The sequence below is a fragment of the Bombina bombina genome, chromosome 2 (genome assembly GCF_027579735.1).
Source record: "Bombina bombina isolate aBomBom1 chromosome 2, aBomBom1.pri, whole genome shotgun sequence".
Classification (NCBI taxonomy): Eukaryota; Metazoa; Chordata; class Amphibia; order Anura; family Bombinatoridae; genus Bombina; species Bombina bombina.
Window position 1 is genome coordinate 778,800,705 of NC_069500.1, and position 18,130 is coordinate 778,818,834.

Consider the following 18,130-nt stretch of genomic DNA (forward strand, 5'->3'; position numbering starts at 1 on the left):
GCATTGCTATTTGCTGTAAGGATTAAATGTAAGCTCTCTGTGTTAGAAACATGTATTATTGTATGTACTGCAAGCACCACGTGTAACTACATATTGTAATTTCAACTTTTCTTATTGTATTGCAGTTTTACAAAATAACTATTCAGAAGTAAAATCAGTTTGGAATAAACACAAAGCTATTTCTGTCTGGTTTGTTAACTAGCTGTCTAGCTATCAGTAGTGAGGACAGTACATATGCTCTATAGCTATTTTTAACTGGTTTGCTAATTTTGTATTTTTTTTTCCACTTCACTAAATAAGCCTTGATTTCACCACATAAGACTGCCTTTGCAGCTTCCCAAAAATTTCAATCTTATGATAATAGTTATTATTATGCGAGACAAAATCTGGATCAAATACAAGGTATTTAGGGAAGAAAAACTGTTCCCCTGCTCATCCCTAGGATTAACTCCATCTGTACAGAGGGTTATTATCACATGATCTGAGATCACTATCGCCTCTATTTATCAAGGTCTGTCGGACCTCATCAGACCTCGCTGAATACGGCGAGCAATACGCTTGCCGTATTCAGCATTACAAGAGCTGCTGGTGCAACGCCGACCCCTGCAGACTCGTGGCCAATAGGCCGCCAGCAGGGGGTGTCAATCAACCCAATCGTACTCGATCGGGTTGATTTCCGGCGATGTCTGTCCATTCGGAGCTTGATATATATGCCCCTATATCTTTAATTTGTGGGTTCAGGTCCATTGATAATATCTGGCTATTTATCAAAAATAGATCTATGAGCGTCATTGCTTTATGGGACTTAGATTCACAGGTAAATGCTTTTAAATCTGGGTTTTTGATCCTCCATATGTTTTTTAAGTTCAGTTTATTTCAGAAATTCCTAAACAGTTTTTTTTCTTCACTTCTGGCTATTTCTTCTGCCAGGAGAGTTTCTGAGCTTTATCTTGCAAACCTCTTGAGTTTTCAAGACTTAAGACTGCTTGGCTTAAAGACTTAATTTATAAGGCATATTTGGTAGTGGGGAAGGGGAAGACTATACCAAGCGTATTACTGCTCATTCTACTAGAGCACTTTTTTTGGTCTATTGTTAATGAGGCTTCTATTGAACATATTTGTAAGGCATCTACTTGGCCTTCTTGGCTTACGATTTTGAAATATTTAACTTTAACATGTATGTCTATTCTGAGGCTGCTTTTTGCAGAAAAGTACTGTGGACAATAGTGCATGATTAATTACATACTTGGCCCCTGTTTCATGGTGATCTTTTGTACTTTACTTTTTGGGTATGGATTCCCACACGTGACATCTCGTAGACTATACCAATCTGTTGAAAGAAAACAACATTTATGCTTACCTGATAAATTATTATTTTTCATGATGATGAGAGTCCACAAGCCCCACCCTTTCTTTTTGATCAGATTGTGGCAGTATTTGTTTTGCATTTCTTTTGCCCGCTTTGTCATTCCTCTTTTTCTGTTTCCTTCATCTACTTGGCTATATGTATGCCTTAGGATTCAGCGTAGTGGGAGTCATTTAAAGCTCTGGTTTGTTGGGGTGTTTGCCTCCTCCTAGTGGACAGGAGGGTAACTTCCTATATGTGATGTCTCGTGGACTCTCACCATCATGAAAGAAATTAATCAGGTAAGCATACATATTGTTTTTTTTATATATTACGATATATAAGCAATTAATCACTGTACTAGAAAAATAAGCCTGAATACAAAAAACATAAATTTAAAAAGCATTTAAAACTGTGAATTTTTGGGACTTCAGGTGAGCGGTGATCCAAGATGGCCACGGATTCTTAAAGCTCCGTACAGCTTGAAGTATAGAGTGGCTATATCTCCTGCCATCCGCATATCCCTTGGCATTCATATATGCCCGGGAACTTCCCTGGATTAAGGTAAACCACCCCTTGGCCGCAGAGAAGCAAACTAAAATTGGATAAGCCGTTTGGCACAGTGGCGTTTTTTTTTACCGCCACGTTGTACATAGTTTCATATTAATCCTCCCTAGCTACATACTAACTTCTCTTCTTGATCTACTGTGATGGCAATATTTGACATTAAAGACCCACGCTCCGACTTAAGCATGCTAGTTGAGGTGAGAGCAGTACTTCTGCCTGGATTAGACCGACTTCTAACGTCCTACACGGAGCTGTGTGCATTTATAAAATCAATGAACCAGCCCTCTCGACTACAGAACCCTTTACCATGTTGCTATGGCCTCACCTTACGAAGCAAGGCAAGCAATCTCACATATTGCTCATTGGGGACAGCCGGCGGCTACGCAACTTCAGCTAACACACTAATAAGAGAAATGACAGCAACTCTGGAGACTGGATGGAACCCCTTTCTGAATTTGCCAGCACCTACCGAGAAAGCATTTCGAAAGCCAAAGAGGGGCTTACTGACTCCCTCATTATCTTCTATAACAACTAACCCAGACACAGACATGGATCTCAGGCCACAGCTGGAGGTGGAAACCCCTGGTATCACTTCACTATCTGCAATGATGGCTGAGGGTTTTTTCAACCCGCAAAACAAATGCACCACCACATATGGCCTCTCACAAGACAATCTCACACACAGCACTGCAAGCACGCCTGCACGATCGACCGCCGCTCTCGGACCTATCATACTGATGGCTGAGGATATGGGACCCGCGGAGAAGAAACGGCAGGGAACGGACTTGCAGGTTCAGTATTATTGCCGTCCCCACAAGAATCATCATGGGTGGAAGCAGGGAAAAACCCGGTTAGCTAAGGGTATTGGCTGAACTGCACCCCTTTCTTTACTTCACAAGAGACTGGCCACCTCTTGGTCTCAAGCCATGTGAGACAACTTTGAAAAGAACCCTATGATTAGCGTTAACCACTGCTGCCTTAGTGGATATGTAACTTATCTTTTGTTAATGCCATTTTATTTCTCCATGGTTTTATTTATACCTAGTTCCTAGTTATTCCTGTTCACCTACACTTATTCCTCCTCATGAAGTATTCATTCTTTTTATCTTTGGCACTGGGTACCATACTCATGTAGATATTGCATTAGACATTGTGATTAGTTATTAGTCTAAACTAGATTTCCTCATTTCACTAACCAATGGAAGCCTACACCCAAGAGCAGAGGAGAAAAAACTAAAATCCATTTTGTTAGGTAGGTTGTTAGGACTTAGTAAGGTCTTGGCTGTTTTTGTTTCTTTTTATTTTTTTATAGTGCTTGTTTACATAGGGCAACAAACCCACTTAGATGTGTTGTAGTTTGTTATTTTTACTCTTGAAACTCACACTGTATATTGTCTTAAGAGAATAACCTAGTACTTTATATAAGCAATATTTTTAGGCTGCATACTGCATGTGGCTTATATAGAACACCACTTCCCTCAAAGAGCTACCAAATGATTAGCCAATTTGCGACTTACAGTAAACCTTTAATGGGTTCTCTGCCTTTGCACAGACTATCTCCAGCCATTAAATAGTTCACCCTTAAGTCCGAACCACTGATTTGAAAATAACTCTCACTTAACCCCTTATAGATGCCAGCCAGGTATGAGATACCCATACAAACATTGTTGATGATCTATATCTGAGGGTACAAATCTAATACATATTTATAAAAAGTATGCACATATCTCTCTACTATTGATATTTATTCAGTATCACACATGAAGAGTCCAACATGATGTTACTGTATGTATTTTCACTATTATGTAACATGTGGCTAACACAACACAACTAGTGAATCTCTAATGAGACCTAAGGTCTTTTACCCTATCTCAGCGATATTAAGCTATTTCATGTAATTTTTATATAATCAAATTGCCTGGAAGGATGGGTTCACTATGACTCTACAGATTTCTACAAAGGTTATTTACTTGAATAATAACTAACAGCCTATGCCCAAGTATAAGCGATTAGTTTTGTTTAGTTACTGTAATTAAGTTGAAAAGTTTTATAATTTAAAAAAAGAGAAAACCCCAACAATAAAAATACTTAGCGGGTCATAATTAAGATCTGAATATAGTATATGACTATAATATGAGCATGACCTTATTGAAATCGTAAATATCTTAATCTGTATCATGACAAATGTATTAATGTCTTTCTTTTTCTTCTACTCTGTGTGGTATGATAACATGTCTTATATATGTCTGCATTGTTGAATATAAAAATAAAAGATTTTTTTTAAAAAAAAACTGTGAATTTTTCATGCAAAATTGGCATTGTTTTGCAGTCCATGGGGACACACCATAAAACACCTCTTTATTGTCTGTATTATTCACTGTGGTCAATTGGGGACAGTTATAAATTAGCTCCTGCACATATCAAACAATCACTGTGCAGCATGTAGGAGAGTCATGGTACTGAATTCCACAAAATACACCCCAGCCTCATTGGGGCAATGGGACAACTACAATTTCAATTAAAGTAAAATTACAGGAAATTAAAAAAAAAGTAATTATATATAGAATTTTTCACCATATATGATTATACATTTTTGGGGGAATTCTATTTTAAGTATACTGCTTTTCTCCCAACATTTCCTTTTGAAAACCCTAAGCTTAAGGGGGTGGGATCTGAACAGCCAGGGGCAGAGTCAATGTGGTTTTAGGCTGTGAACATGCTATTCTGGGTCAGTGTCTGGTTGGTCTGGGGGCAAATCTTAGTGACACTGATAAAAGTGGCATCTTTTTCCAAGCCATTTCCAGAATACTTTTTTTTTAAGGTCTGGTTTTGGGGTATGACATCATAACTGAAAAGTCACAGGTGTGGCACACTAATTGATTTTTAGTCTCCAGATAACACTATGAATAAAATTGTTCACACTATAAAACATAGATCAAAGGTTGACTAATATAAGTGTCCTTGTGTCATTGCACAACCTTTAGGGATCAGCAACAAGTTTATGGTTTATTAGCTAACTCCTCAGGTGCTGTCTGTGCAGGCTGGGTGCCTAAGTAGGTCCTGTTAATTTATATTCAGCTACACTCTTGTATCTGCTTTTTATTTCCATATAAAGCAGATACAATAAGGTGAAATTAAATCATGTTATGCAAACTAGATTACAAATATCCTGCAAAATATGTTTAAAAATTGCAAATTTAAATAAAGAAAATATTAAAGGACATTATTGGATGTGAAAATTGGTGCAAGCTATGAAATATTTTTCGAAGTTGGCAGACCTGAGATAGCTAATGCACCTGCAACTATTGCATTCTCTTTCTCCCTCAGACTTGATGTAGTCTGTACCTGTTGTCCCTCTCTCCTGATCTGCAAGCATATGCTTACGGTGGCACCTGATTATTGCTTTATCATGACGTATGGAAACCCTATATGTACAGTTTGGGTATGCCTTGTTCTTCAAGGTCTGGACAGCTGGGATGGAAAAAAATGAATTTTCTGGTTTATCAAGACATTTTACAGAAGAATGTAATGCTATCTGTCTGCAAATTAAAGCTAAACAGAAGTTGGATGATGCAACAGGAGAATGACCCAAAGCATAAGAGAAAATCAACAACAGAATGTTGTCATGATCTCAGCCTGATTGAGATGCTGTAGCATGGCCTCAAGAGAATGATTCATGCCAGACCCAAGAATATTACAGATCTAAATAAACGTGTTGTAAAAGGCATGGTCCAAAATGACCCCTGACCATTTTGCAGGCCTGATCTGCAACTACGGGATACGGTTGGTTGAAGTAATTGCTACCAAAGGGGGGTGTCAACCAGTTATTAAATCCATGGGTTCACATACATTTCCCACCTTACATTGTGAATGTTTACACTATGGGGTAGATTTATTATATGTCGGACGGACATGATCCGTTGTAGCAGATCTTATCCGCCCGACATCGCTAAATGCCAACAGCATATGCTGTCAGCATTTAACATTGCACAAGCATGTGTCAATACTAGCAAGGGATGATTGCTGTCCGCCAAAAAAACACCGCAAACTACCACTACTCTACATAACCATCTTACAGCTAACCCCCAAAGACCTCTAACCTAACGCACCCTAAGTTACAAAAAAGTAACATTACAAAAAAACTAACACATTAACAAAAAAAACACTACAAAAAATAAAAAACACACACAGTTAGGCCTATACTAACACTAAGGTCCCCTAAAAAAAAGCCCACACCAAAATAAAAAGCTCTATATTAACATTAAAAAGTAAAGTAAGAGGCGATTATAGCTCTTTTCTTTTAATAAAAATCTTTTCTAAAAAAAGCCCTGATAAGGGAATTTGGTTGGGCATTGCCCTAAGAAGGTCATTTTGTAGGGTAGGGAAATTATCTGCATGTGGTCTGAGAACAGGAGAATCTCTGGATTCAGTAACAATAAATGAGGCAGTTGCTCTCTCCAGTCATGCCAGCTCTAGCTGATATTCTCTCTCTGCTTGTCGTTCAGCTGCTTCCCTAGAAGCTTGACATTTATCAGCTTGTCTTTCTGCTGCCAGTGTCTCCCTCTCAGCCTGGCATTTAGCAGCAGCCTGCTCTTGGTATTTTAATATCAGATGTATCCTTAAATTTGGGTCTGCTGATCCCACATACTTTAGAAGCATTTGCAAATAACAGTCCATGGGATCTCCAGAGCTTAGTAAATCACTGCCCACAGCTGCTGTCACCTCTCCTAAAGCTTCAACTTGTGCTGCCAGGGTGCTGTCATAATCCATAAGATCTTGTATCTGTACCTCTTTGGTATTCACACAGGAGGGGATGTCTCTCTCTCTCTTGGCATTAAAAAGACCATTTTTCCTTGTTATGCTGCTGGTATGCCTCCATAGTAAAAATAAAATAGAGAAACCTAGAATAGGGAAGGGGACTGTTTGCAATGTGTGAATAAGGCACTAAGTTTTAGCCTTTGGAAATTGTGAGATTCACAATTTCTTTTAGTACTGGGAATTCCACACTAGCAAATTCACAAAACACTAAAGTCTAATAACAAAAATATCTGCACCGCTAGCCACCAGTTTTTGACATACAGCTCTCCTGATCAGACTGTGCAGGCAAGGCTGTGACTGAGATGTGGGCATGAAAGGGTTAACAATACACTTAAACTATTCTATCTCCAGAAAATCCAAAAACCCTTTGGTAAAAATCTATCTAAAAACACAGTATGAATATAACCAGTTTTTTTTCAATAATGTGGTTCAAATATTATACAAAGGTAAAACTTAATAAAGGAAAATATTTTATGAGCAAAAAAAGTCACAGTGCATTTGTATAAGACAAAAAGGTGTTTAACAAATAAAATTACACAAGGCAAAACAGTTTTAAAATAAACCTAACAATGTACTAGCTTAGGTACCTGTGCCAAGGGAGCTTGGCAAGAAAAGATGGTTACTTACGCTGTTGTTATGTAGGCTCTCATGTAGAATGACAAACTTATATTGTTGGAATCAAAGTTATATACCCTCTTCTCTGATATAAGATTTCTGGAGCAACCCTCCTTTCAGAGTGGACCCAGAAAGTAACCACCCCTCTTCCTTATGTCCTGTAATAAAACCCTGAATCCATGGCTGCAATTATAGAACACATTATAACTTCTGTTATAAATATATAGGTCATATACACAGATAGCCAATTCCCTGTGATATCATGAAGATTATTTTGATAACAAATATGACATGTCTATGATATTTGACCACCCAATGACATAAGTGTGATAAAAATATGTCATAAGATATCCCAGGGTGTTACCTTTGATTGACCTCAGCTCCCTCTAGGTAGGGGGCACTGGTCTCTATCATGTCTCTGCTGACATCTCTGCATCATAAAAATCACTCTCTGTGTTAAGTAGGGGCTGCAAAACTGACTTTAGGCAATACATATTCTCCAGTGAAGCTTACAGCTATTTATGACAAAGCTCTGTTTTTTTAAGAAAAAAAACCCACAGGGACACACCTCCTTTAGAAAAACACACAGATAAAAAAAAGTTAACCTCTTGCACCTAAAAGTCTTGGATCCACCAAGTCTCAAGCTGCAGCAAATTTTTTATCAAGATTGCTGCCACGTCTCCCTATGGAGACATGCTCAATGGCAACAATCTTAAAATCATTCAAATCAGAGTTGTGGTGAAATTTAAAGTGACATCCTATACTACTAAATTCATTGCTATCCCTAACGGCATTCCTATGTCCACGTATCCTTGACTTAAACTGATGGTGGTTTTTCCGATGTAGAACATGAGACAGCTACAGTTCACAAGATATGCTCTATACCATTAGTCTCACTGTCTACCTTTTGCATTATTCTGAACCCTCCTCTATCATTAATGGTAATCTAACTAGTTCTATGTACATATTGACAGTATACACACAGCCCTGTCAGCTCACACAGTCCCACTGTTTAACACATGTTTTTCTGCATTTCCTCCTTATCAATTGAGACATACAGTACATCCCACTGCTTCAGAGAGGTGGGCAATGCCTTTAGATGATGGGGTTGCATACTTCCCAGGGTCAGACTGGGCAAGGGAGAGTCACTACTAGCATCAAAGATTGCTGAGTGCGAAGCTACAGAAAGCAATAAAATGTATTTAAAGGGACAGTCTAAACCAAAATTGTTATTGTTTAAAAAGATAGATGACGCCTTTACTACCCATTCCCCAGCTTTGCACAATCAACATTGTTATAGTAATATACTTTATAACATTTATGTTGAAATAATTTTTATTGTTGCATATCACATCATCTCAATCATGACAAGAACATTATAAATAATAACAGTGGCCATTCCATTCTTTGTCGTATAAACCTCTCCCCCCCCTTCCTTCCCCCTCCCCCCAACTGTATTAACAAACCAAGTGTTAACAAAATTAAAACATTAATTCTTCCCGTTGAGCAGTTATCGAAGTCTCATAACTTATAATCTACATCTTCCTTTGCATTTTGGTATTTTGCTTATTCTTTTTATTTCCTCTCTCTAACTGTTGGTCTAATGTGTGAGGAGTGTCATGATCCCACATACACAATCCCCTATGTGTTCTGTGCTCCGCCTAGGCCTAGGTTAGTAATCCTATCAATTCTATGTCTATTCATTATCCAATGTATCCAGATATTCTGAAAGTGACCCGTTCTATTCTGTATCCACGCAGCTGATTCTGACATCGCATATATGCCCTCAATTTTATCCACTACTTCCGACCACCCTGGTCCCCCTACCTTCCAATACCTAGCTATACAAAGCCTCGTGGCTGTACATAATATGTTGATCAGTGTATTCGTAGCCGTGTTTAAAGATTCTAGCGGGATATGCAGTAGCGCCTGCGGTGCTGTCAATCTAAATGTATCGCCTAGCAGTTCTTCAAAAAGATTTTCAAGTTTAAGCCATGTAGGCTTTATCTTTGGGCAGTCCCACCACATATGGATATAGGATCCAATCTCTGAACATCCTCTGTAACATAGTCTGTTATCCTGAGAGAGAGAGGTACCATCTGTATGAAGTCTTAAGTGCATTCTCTATAAGGTCTGCTCCTAATAATCCCTTACTGATCCTAGCGAAAATATTTTGCCAATCTTCTTTCTCGTACCTCACTCCTAGGTCTATTTCCCAGTTCTCATGTAACTTCGGTTTCGTTTTGTTTTTAGCTTCCTGCAGAGCCAGATATATCCGAGAAATTACCTTTTTGTCCCTGTTAGATGATTTTATAAGCTGCTCTAGAGTGGTGTATGTAGTGGGCATATAGCCCTGCCTATATTTACTAATTGCGCTAGATACCTGGAGATATAAGAACCACTGTAGAGTGATTGGGTGTATTTTTTCTTTCACCTGAGTGTATGTCATCATTTTTCCCTTATCTAGAACATCTGCTACCCTGTAGAGTCCTTTATTTTCCCACTTGGCTACCTGTCTCTGAAAATCTATGTGTATCAGTGCTCTTATTGGTATTGTCATGGTTTGCAGTGGTATAAGTTTCAGTGTCTTGATCAAGTGATTCCATATCTGCTTTGATTCCTCTGTGATCATTAATTTTTGCTGTAGCTTATGTGTTTGGGCTATGGGGTTCCATATGATGTCTGTTGGATTGCTAAATCCTCCAATGTCTGCTTCAATGTCAGGCCATGTGATACCTCTATGGTCCTTAGCTATTAATGTTATCTGTGCCAACCTGGCTGCCTGATAATAGTCAACCAAATTGGGCACCCCTATGCCCCTTAAGTGTTTATGCTGTTTGAGTGTGTGTGCTGCTATTCTGGCCGCTGTATTGCCTCTTATAAATCTAATTATTTCCGACTGTAAGTCCTCCAACTCCTTTTGTGGTACTTTGATAGGTAGGGCTCGAAACAAATATAGCAGTCTTGGTAGGACATTCATCTTTACTGCTACTAGTCTACCATACCACGAGAAGCTACCCTTCTTCCACTTTCTTATGTCATTCCTTATAGTTTTAAAGAGTGGGGGATAATTTGCCTTAAATAAAGTTTCTGGTGTGGGGGTAATGTTTATCCCTAAATATTTAATGGATTGTTTAGCCCATTTAAAATCGAAGTTGGCTCCTATTAATTTTTGTGTATGCTGTGGCATTGATAATGGGAGGGCCTCGCATTTGTCTGAGTTGATTTTAAACCCCGAAACACTGGAGAATTCTTCTATCAAATGACAAAGATTGGGGAGGGACCTCAAAGGTTTTGTGAGCGTTAGCAAAATGTCATCCGCAAATAAAGTTAATTTGTGTTCCCCCCTTTCTAGTTGGATGCCCTTAATCTCGTTGTTATTCCTAATACAAGCCGCTAGGGGTTCCACGCATAAGGCAAACAAGAGGGGCGACAACGGGCATCCCTGACGTGTGCCATTTAATATATTGATGGGCCTGGATTGGTACCCTGCTGCTCTTATCGTGGCTGAAGGTGCTGAGTAAAGGCTCTCTATAGCCTTAATGAATTTGTTTCCAAATCCCCTATGTTTCAGAATATCTAGCATACATGTCCAATCCACCCTGTCAAACGCCTTCTCTGCATCCAGCGATAGGAGCAGAGAAGGCGTTTCCGTTCTCCCCAGGTATTCTATCAAGGCTATCGTACATCGTACGTTATCCGGGGCTTCCCTATCTTTAATAAAACCAACCTGATCAGGATGGATCAGCGAGGGGAGATATAGCTTTAGCCTATTTGCTAGAATTTTCGTGAAAATGTTCACATCTTGATTAATTAATGAAATCGGTCTATAATTTTGGGGTAGTTTAGGGCTCTTTCCAGGTTTCGGAATTACAACTATCTTTGCTCTAAGTAGGTCTGGCGGGATCGAGACCCCCTGCATAACATCATTACAGAATTTATGTAGATGTGGTGACAGGTTTGTTTTGAATAATTTATAATACTCTCTACTTTATAACATTTAAACCTCTAAATGACTTCCTATTTATAAGCCACTACAGACAGCCTCTTATCACATGCTTTTTGTCAGGATGCCAGGAATCAGACTGAGACGAGAAGTGCAAAAATAATTACACCTTTATTAATAGCAAAAAATTATAAAAAGTCCACAAGTCAAATAACAAGCCAGGAGTCAAAACCAGAGATGGTAGTCAGACGAGCCGAGTCAGGAGCCAAAGCGAATATTCAGACGAGCCGGAATCAGGAACAAGGAAAACAGCAGAGTCAGGAACAAGCCAGGGATCAGGAACCAGGAAGGACATCAGGCAGCCAGGTAATACACAGGAACTCTCAAAAACAGGTCTGAGACAACGCAAAGGCAAAGCATACTGAACAGAGGCCCTTTAAATAATAAGTGATGACATCACAATTCTGAGACTGCATCCTGTCTCACACGAATGATGCACAGCAGTCTGGCCATAAAAGGAAGTGCAGGAAATGAGCAGCATCCCCCACAATGCACCATATTCAGGAAGAGAGGTGAGTAAAATGGCTGCCAGCAGCACATGGCAAACACAACAGGGAAAAAACCCTGACAGTACCCTCCCCTCAACGACCCCTCCCCCGCGGGAGGACAAAAGGCTTATTGGGGAAACGGGCATGGAAGGCACGGAGGAGGGCAGGAGCATGAACATCAGAGGAGGGAACCCAAGAACGCTCCTCCGGACCGTAGCCCCTCCAGTGAACCAAATACTGTACACGGCCCCTGGACATACAAGAGTCAATAATGCTGCTGACCTCATACTCCTCATGGTTGTCAACAAAGAAAGGATGGGGACGAGGCAACACAGTGGTAAACCGACTACAAACCAATGGTTTCAGGAGAGAGACATGAAAAACATTGGAGATGCGCATAGCAGGAGGAAGGTTAAGACTGTAGGCCACAGGATTAACCTGTCGGAATATTCGAAAAAAGGACCAACAAAACGGGGAGCCAATTTATTGGAAGGGACATGAAGGTTCAAGTTGCGGGAGGACAGCCAAACTCTCTCACCAACCTGGTAGGAAGGTGCAGACAGATGTCTACGATCAGCCTGGAACTTTTGGCGCTGCATAGAACGATGAAGGCAATCCTGAATCTGCACCCACGTGGAACGGAGTTGCCGGAGATGCTCCTCCAAAGCCAGAATACCCTGAGACATGAATGAATCAGGCAACAAGGATGGTTGAAACCCATAATTTGCCATGAACGGGGATAACTTGGAAGAAGCATTAATAGCACTATTATGAGCAAACTCTGCCCAAGGTAACAGTTCAGACCAATTATTGTGATGATCTGAGACATAGCAACGGAGGATCTGTTCCAGAGCTTGATTAGACTGTTCCGCAGCCCCATTGGATTGAGGGTGATATGCTGAGGAGAAGGAAAGCTGGATCCCCATTTGAGCACAAAAGGAACGCCAAAATCTGGAGACAAGCTGGCTACCCCGGCCCGACACTATCTCCTTGGGTAACCCATGTAAACGGAAAACCTCCCAGGCAAAAATTGAAGCAAGCTCCTGAGCGGTAGGCAGCTTCATCAAGGGAATGCAATGTGACATTTTAGAAAAACAGTCAACCACCATAAGGATAACAGTATTCCCAATGGAAACAGGGAGCTCGACAATGAAGTCCATGGAAAGATGTGTCCAAGGATGCTCACCATTAGCAATAGGTTGAAGAAGACCCACAGGAAGACGTTGAGGAGTCTTATTCTGTGCACAAACTGAGCAGGAGGCAACATACGCAGCAACATCAGAACGAAGACCTGGCCACCAGAATTGTCGAGTGACAGACCAAATCATTTGGTTCTTGCCTGGGGGACCTGCGGCTTTAGGATAGTGGTAAGTGTGCAAAAGTTTAGTTCGAAGATTCTCAGGAACAAAACACTTACCACTAGGTTTCTCAGGAGGTGCATTGGTTTGTGCAGCCAGGATCTCCTCCCCAAGGGAGAAGTCAAATTAGTACGTATGGTAGCCAAAATATGGTCAGGAGGTATAACAGGAGTAGGTACCGACTCCTCCTTGGACAGAGGCGAGAATTGTCAAGAGAGGGCATCAACCCTAACATTCTTACTACCAGGCAGGTAGGAGACCACATAATTAAACCGAGACAAAAATAGCACCCATCTGGCCTGTTGGGGCGACAAACGTTTTGCTTCAGATAGATAAGTTAAATTCTTGTGGTCAGTAAGAATGAGCACTGGCATGCTAGTACCCTCGAGAAGATGCCTCCATTCCTTTTGAGTGCCAAAATTATGGCCAGTAATTCCCTGTCGCCAATTTCATAATTGCACTCCACTGGAGACAATTTCTTAGAGAAGAAACCACACGGATGCGAGGAACCGTCAGGCGTAGGACGTTAAAACAAGAGGGCACCTACTCCAGTCTCAGACGCATCGACCTCAAGAACGAAAGGCAGGACAGGGTTAGGATGTGCCAGAACTGGAGCAGCAGCAAAGGCAGTCTTAAGACTATCAAAGGCCTTAATGGCAGTAGGTGACCAATGGAGTGGATCATTACGGGTCATGTCTGTGATAGGTTTGACCAAGGAAGAAAAGTTTTTAATAAACTTTCTATAGTAATTGGCGAACCCCAAAAAAACGTTGAATAGACCGAAGACCAACTGGGCGAGGCCACTGCAGAACTGAAGATAACTTGTCAGGATCCATGGAGAACCCTGCAACGGAGATAACATAACCTAGGAAGGTTACTTGAGTCTGATGGAACTCAAATTTCTCGAGTTTACAAAACAGGCCGTTCTCACGTAGTCTCTGAAGAACCCGTGTAACATCAGAACGATTAGTCTCAAGTGTGGGTGAGTGTATGAGGATGTCACCACAACACACTGTTGCAACATATCTCGTAGGACATCATTAATAAATTCCTGAAAAACAGCAGGAGCATTACATAGGCCAAAGGGCATTACAAGATACTCATAATGCCCGCTCCTGGTGTTAAATGCTGTTTTCCATTTGTGGCCCTCCTTAATCCTAACAATATTGTACGCTCCTCTCAAATCAAGTTTAGTAAAGACCGTAGCTCCCTTGAGGCGGTCAAAGAGTTCCCTATTGAGCGGAATAGGGTAAGCATTCTTAATGGTAAGACGATTAAGACCCCTATAATCGATACATGGTCTTAACTCGCCACCCTTTTTCTTCACAAAGAAGAAGCCATCCCCTGCAGGAGAGCAAGATTTGCGGATGATCCCCCGCGACAGAGCATCGGCAACATACTCCTCCATAGTACAATTCTCTGCAACAGACAGAGGGTACACCCGGCCCCGAGGAAGAATGGCTCCGGGTTGCAGGTCTATGGCACAATCGTAAGACCGGTGAGGAGGCAACGTACCAGCACGCACCTTGTCAAACACGTCTAGGAACTCTCGGTACTCCTCTGGCAATTGAGATACCGAAAAAGTGCACAAGACTTTAACTGGTTTCCGAAGACAAGTGGATATACATTGCGGGGACCATGACAACATTTCAGACCAGCACCAGTCGAGACTGGGATTATGCTTTTGGAGCCAGAGATAACCCAGAACAACCGGAAAATGCAGAGAGTTTATCACCTGGAACTGGAGGGTTTCAAAATGGAGAGCCCCAACAGCCATGGACAACGGAGCAGTTTCGTGAGTAACGAATGCGGGCTGAAGGGGCCTGCCATCAATGGCCTCAATAGCAAGCGGAACGTACCGAGGCAAAACAGGAATGGAGTGCTTTGATACAAAAGCACTGTCAATGAAATAGCCCGCAGCACCGGAGTCAACAAGAGCCTGAGTGACTATGGAGGAGTCCACCCAGGAAAGGACAACCGTGACCAAAGGTTTCTCCTTAAGCGGTTCCGGGGATGAGGATAAACCACCCAAGGTCTGCCCCCGACAAGACCTTAGGTGTGAGCGTTTCCCGGCCATGTAGGACAAGACTTCAAAAGGTGGCCCTGTAACCCACAATAGAGGCAGAGCCCCTCCCATCTCCAAAAGGCCCTCTCCGCCGCGGAGAGACACGTGAATCCCAACTGCATTGGCTCAGCAGTACCTGGTGACTCGGGACCAGGAGGCATGGGAGGAGAGGGAGGCATGGGTGGGAACAAACACGTAGGAGACTACGGAACAGGAGGCTTCCGCAAGTGCTCCTTGGAAGAGGGCCTCTCTCTGAGTCTGATGTCAATTAGGATCAAAAAAGACACTAATGCCTCGAGATCCTCTGGTAAATCTCTGGCAGCAACTTCGTCTTTAATTGCATCAGAGAGCCCATGAAAGAAGGCGGCAACAAGGGCTTCATTGTTCCAACCTACCTCTGCGGCAACCATACGGAACTCAATAACATACTGAGCAACAGATCTTGTACCTTGCTGAATGGACAGGAGTCGTTTAGCAGCAGAGGAGGAGCGAGCCGGAACATCAAATACCCTTCGAAAGGAGGTCACAAATTCAGGGTAATTTGAAATCACAGGTTTATTAGTCTCCCACAAGGGATTAGCCCAGGCAAGAGCTGTGTCAGAGAGTAACGAGATGAGAAATCCCACCTTAGCTCTGTCAGAGGGAAACGCCTGAGGTAACATCTCAAAGTAAATGCCCACCTGGTTCAAAAACCCTCTGCACTGAATAGGATTGCCTCCATATCGCTGAGGCAGAGGTGCAGAACTGGACATGCTCCTGGTAGGCATAGGTGCAGCAGCGGAAACAGGAGCAGCCATAACTTGCGGGACACTTGGGTCCAAATGTGCAGTGCGAGTCAGCAGGGTTTGCAGGGCTACTGCAAATTGATCCAAGCGGTGATCCTGTACATCCATCCTGGAAATGATGGCAGGTAAAGGTGGATAATTAGCAGCATCAGGTTTCATGGCCTTTGCGTAATGTCAGGATGCCAGGAATCAGACTGAGACGAGAAGTGCAAAAATAATCACACCTTTATTAATAGCAAAAAATAATAAAAAAGTCCACAAGTCAAATAACAAGCCAGGAGTCAAAACCAGAGTTGGTAGTCAGACAAGCCGAGTCAGGAGCCAAAGCGAATAGTCAGACGAGCCGGAATCAGGAACAAGGAAAACAGCAGAGTCAGGAACAAGCCAGGGATCAGGAACCAGGAAGGACGTCAGGCAGCCAGGTAATACACAGGAACTCTCACAAATAGGTCTGAGACAACGCAAAGGCAAAGCATACTGAACAGAGGCCCTTTAAATAATAAGTGATGACATCACAATTCTGAGACTGCATCCTGTCTCACACGGATGATGCACAGCAGTCTGGCCATAAAAGGAAGTGCAGGAAATGAGCAGCATCCCCCACAATGCACCATATTCAGGAAGAGCGGTGAGTAAAATGGCTGCCAGCAGCACATGGCAAACACAACAGGGAAAAAACCCTGACACTTTTTTATTAGCTCTTCACAAGAGACTGCTAGTTCATGTGGGCCATATAGATAACATTGTGCTCTCTCCTTTGGAGTTGTGCAGTACACAGCACTAATTGTTCCAATTGAGCGCCATGACACACTAAAGCATTCACCAATTAACTAGTGGTGGTTACGGTTAGTATGGCATAGTGAAGTTGAGTATTCTCATTTGTACAAGAGACCTAATGATTGATCGTCAGGTTGGAATTTTAAAATATTGATCCTATTACAGGATACCATAACCTCAATATGCGGGGTGGGGGGTTATTTTGCGGCAGCCCCAGACATACACTTCACAACTTACACAGGACTCGCTTCTTGTGATCATCACACTGCTTGATCGCAACAGGTTGCAAGATGGCTCCCAGGCCTGTGGAGAAGTTTGTTACGTAGCTGTCTCAAAGAACATAGGCGAAAACACAGAGTAGACGTTCACAAAGGTGTAATGTAGGTTTGCTGTAGGCAACTTAAACAAAATCTTTTAAACTCCAGGAGCTTCACAAAGACGCGTCTTGCTGCTTCGAGAGCAGGCTCTGCCCCCCCTAAATAATATTTTTGTAATTCAGTTCAAGAATATTAGGGGGGAAAGAGGATTTGGCGGTCGACAAAAAGATTGTTTTACATTGTGTGTCAGGGAGTCAGGTCTGGAATTCTGTTTCCCAATGTTTGAGGTATATTGGTCGTCTATTCGGGTATGTTCCCCTTAACATCTTATATATGAGTAATATATGTGCTTTGGATATGTCCGGGGAGATATTGAGATGTTCGAAACGGGTTAAAGGTCTTAAGAGCATATCTTTCTGAGAGCAGGTCATGATGGCGTGTCTGGCTTGGAAGTATGAAAATCATTTGTCAAAGGGGGGGCAATTAAATTTTCAATGGTTGAGTTTTAATCGTTCCTTTACTTGTTAGTAGGTAGATGGGTAGGTTAGAATAGTTTCCCTCTAGATGTGAGGGAGAGATGGTGTGTTTATGTAAAAAAAGTGGGTTATTGATCAAGACAGTTAGAGGTGATATAGGGCTAGATTTGTTTGGGAGGTCTTTAACTATCTTGTCACAGGTGTCAGTTGTGTATTTGGTGTAGCTATGTCAGTAAATTAGAGATGACCTAGCTGATTTGGGTAGCCAGCATATGTCTCTTAGGTGTTGTTGTTTGGTTAGATGTGCTTCTATGTGTACCCAAATTTTTTATTGGGAATTGTGGTTCCATGAGACAATTCGGCTCATATGGGCTGCTTTGTAGTAATTAATAAGGTTAGGTACCCCTAGTCCTCCATCTACTTTGTCAAGATAGAGTGTATGCTTTGTGATTTGTGGCTTTTTGTAAGCCCATATGTAGGAGTTTATCCTTTGCTGCTGTGTTGCAAGGTATG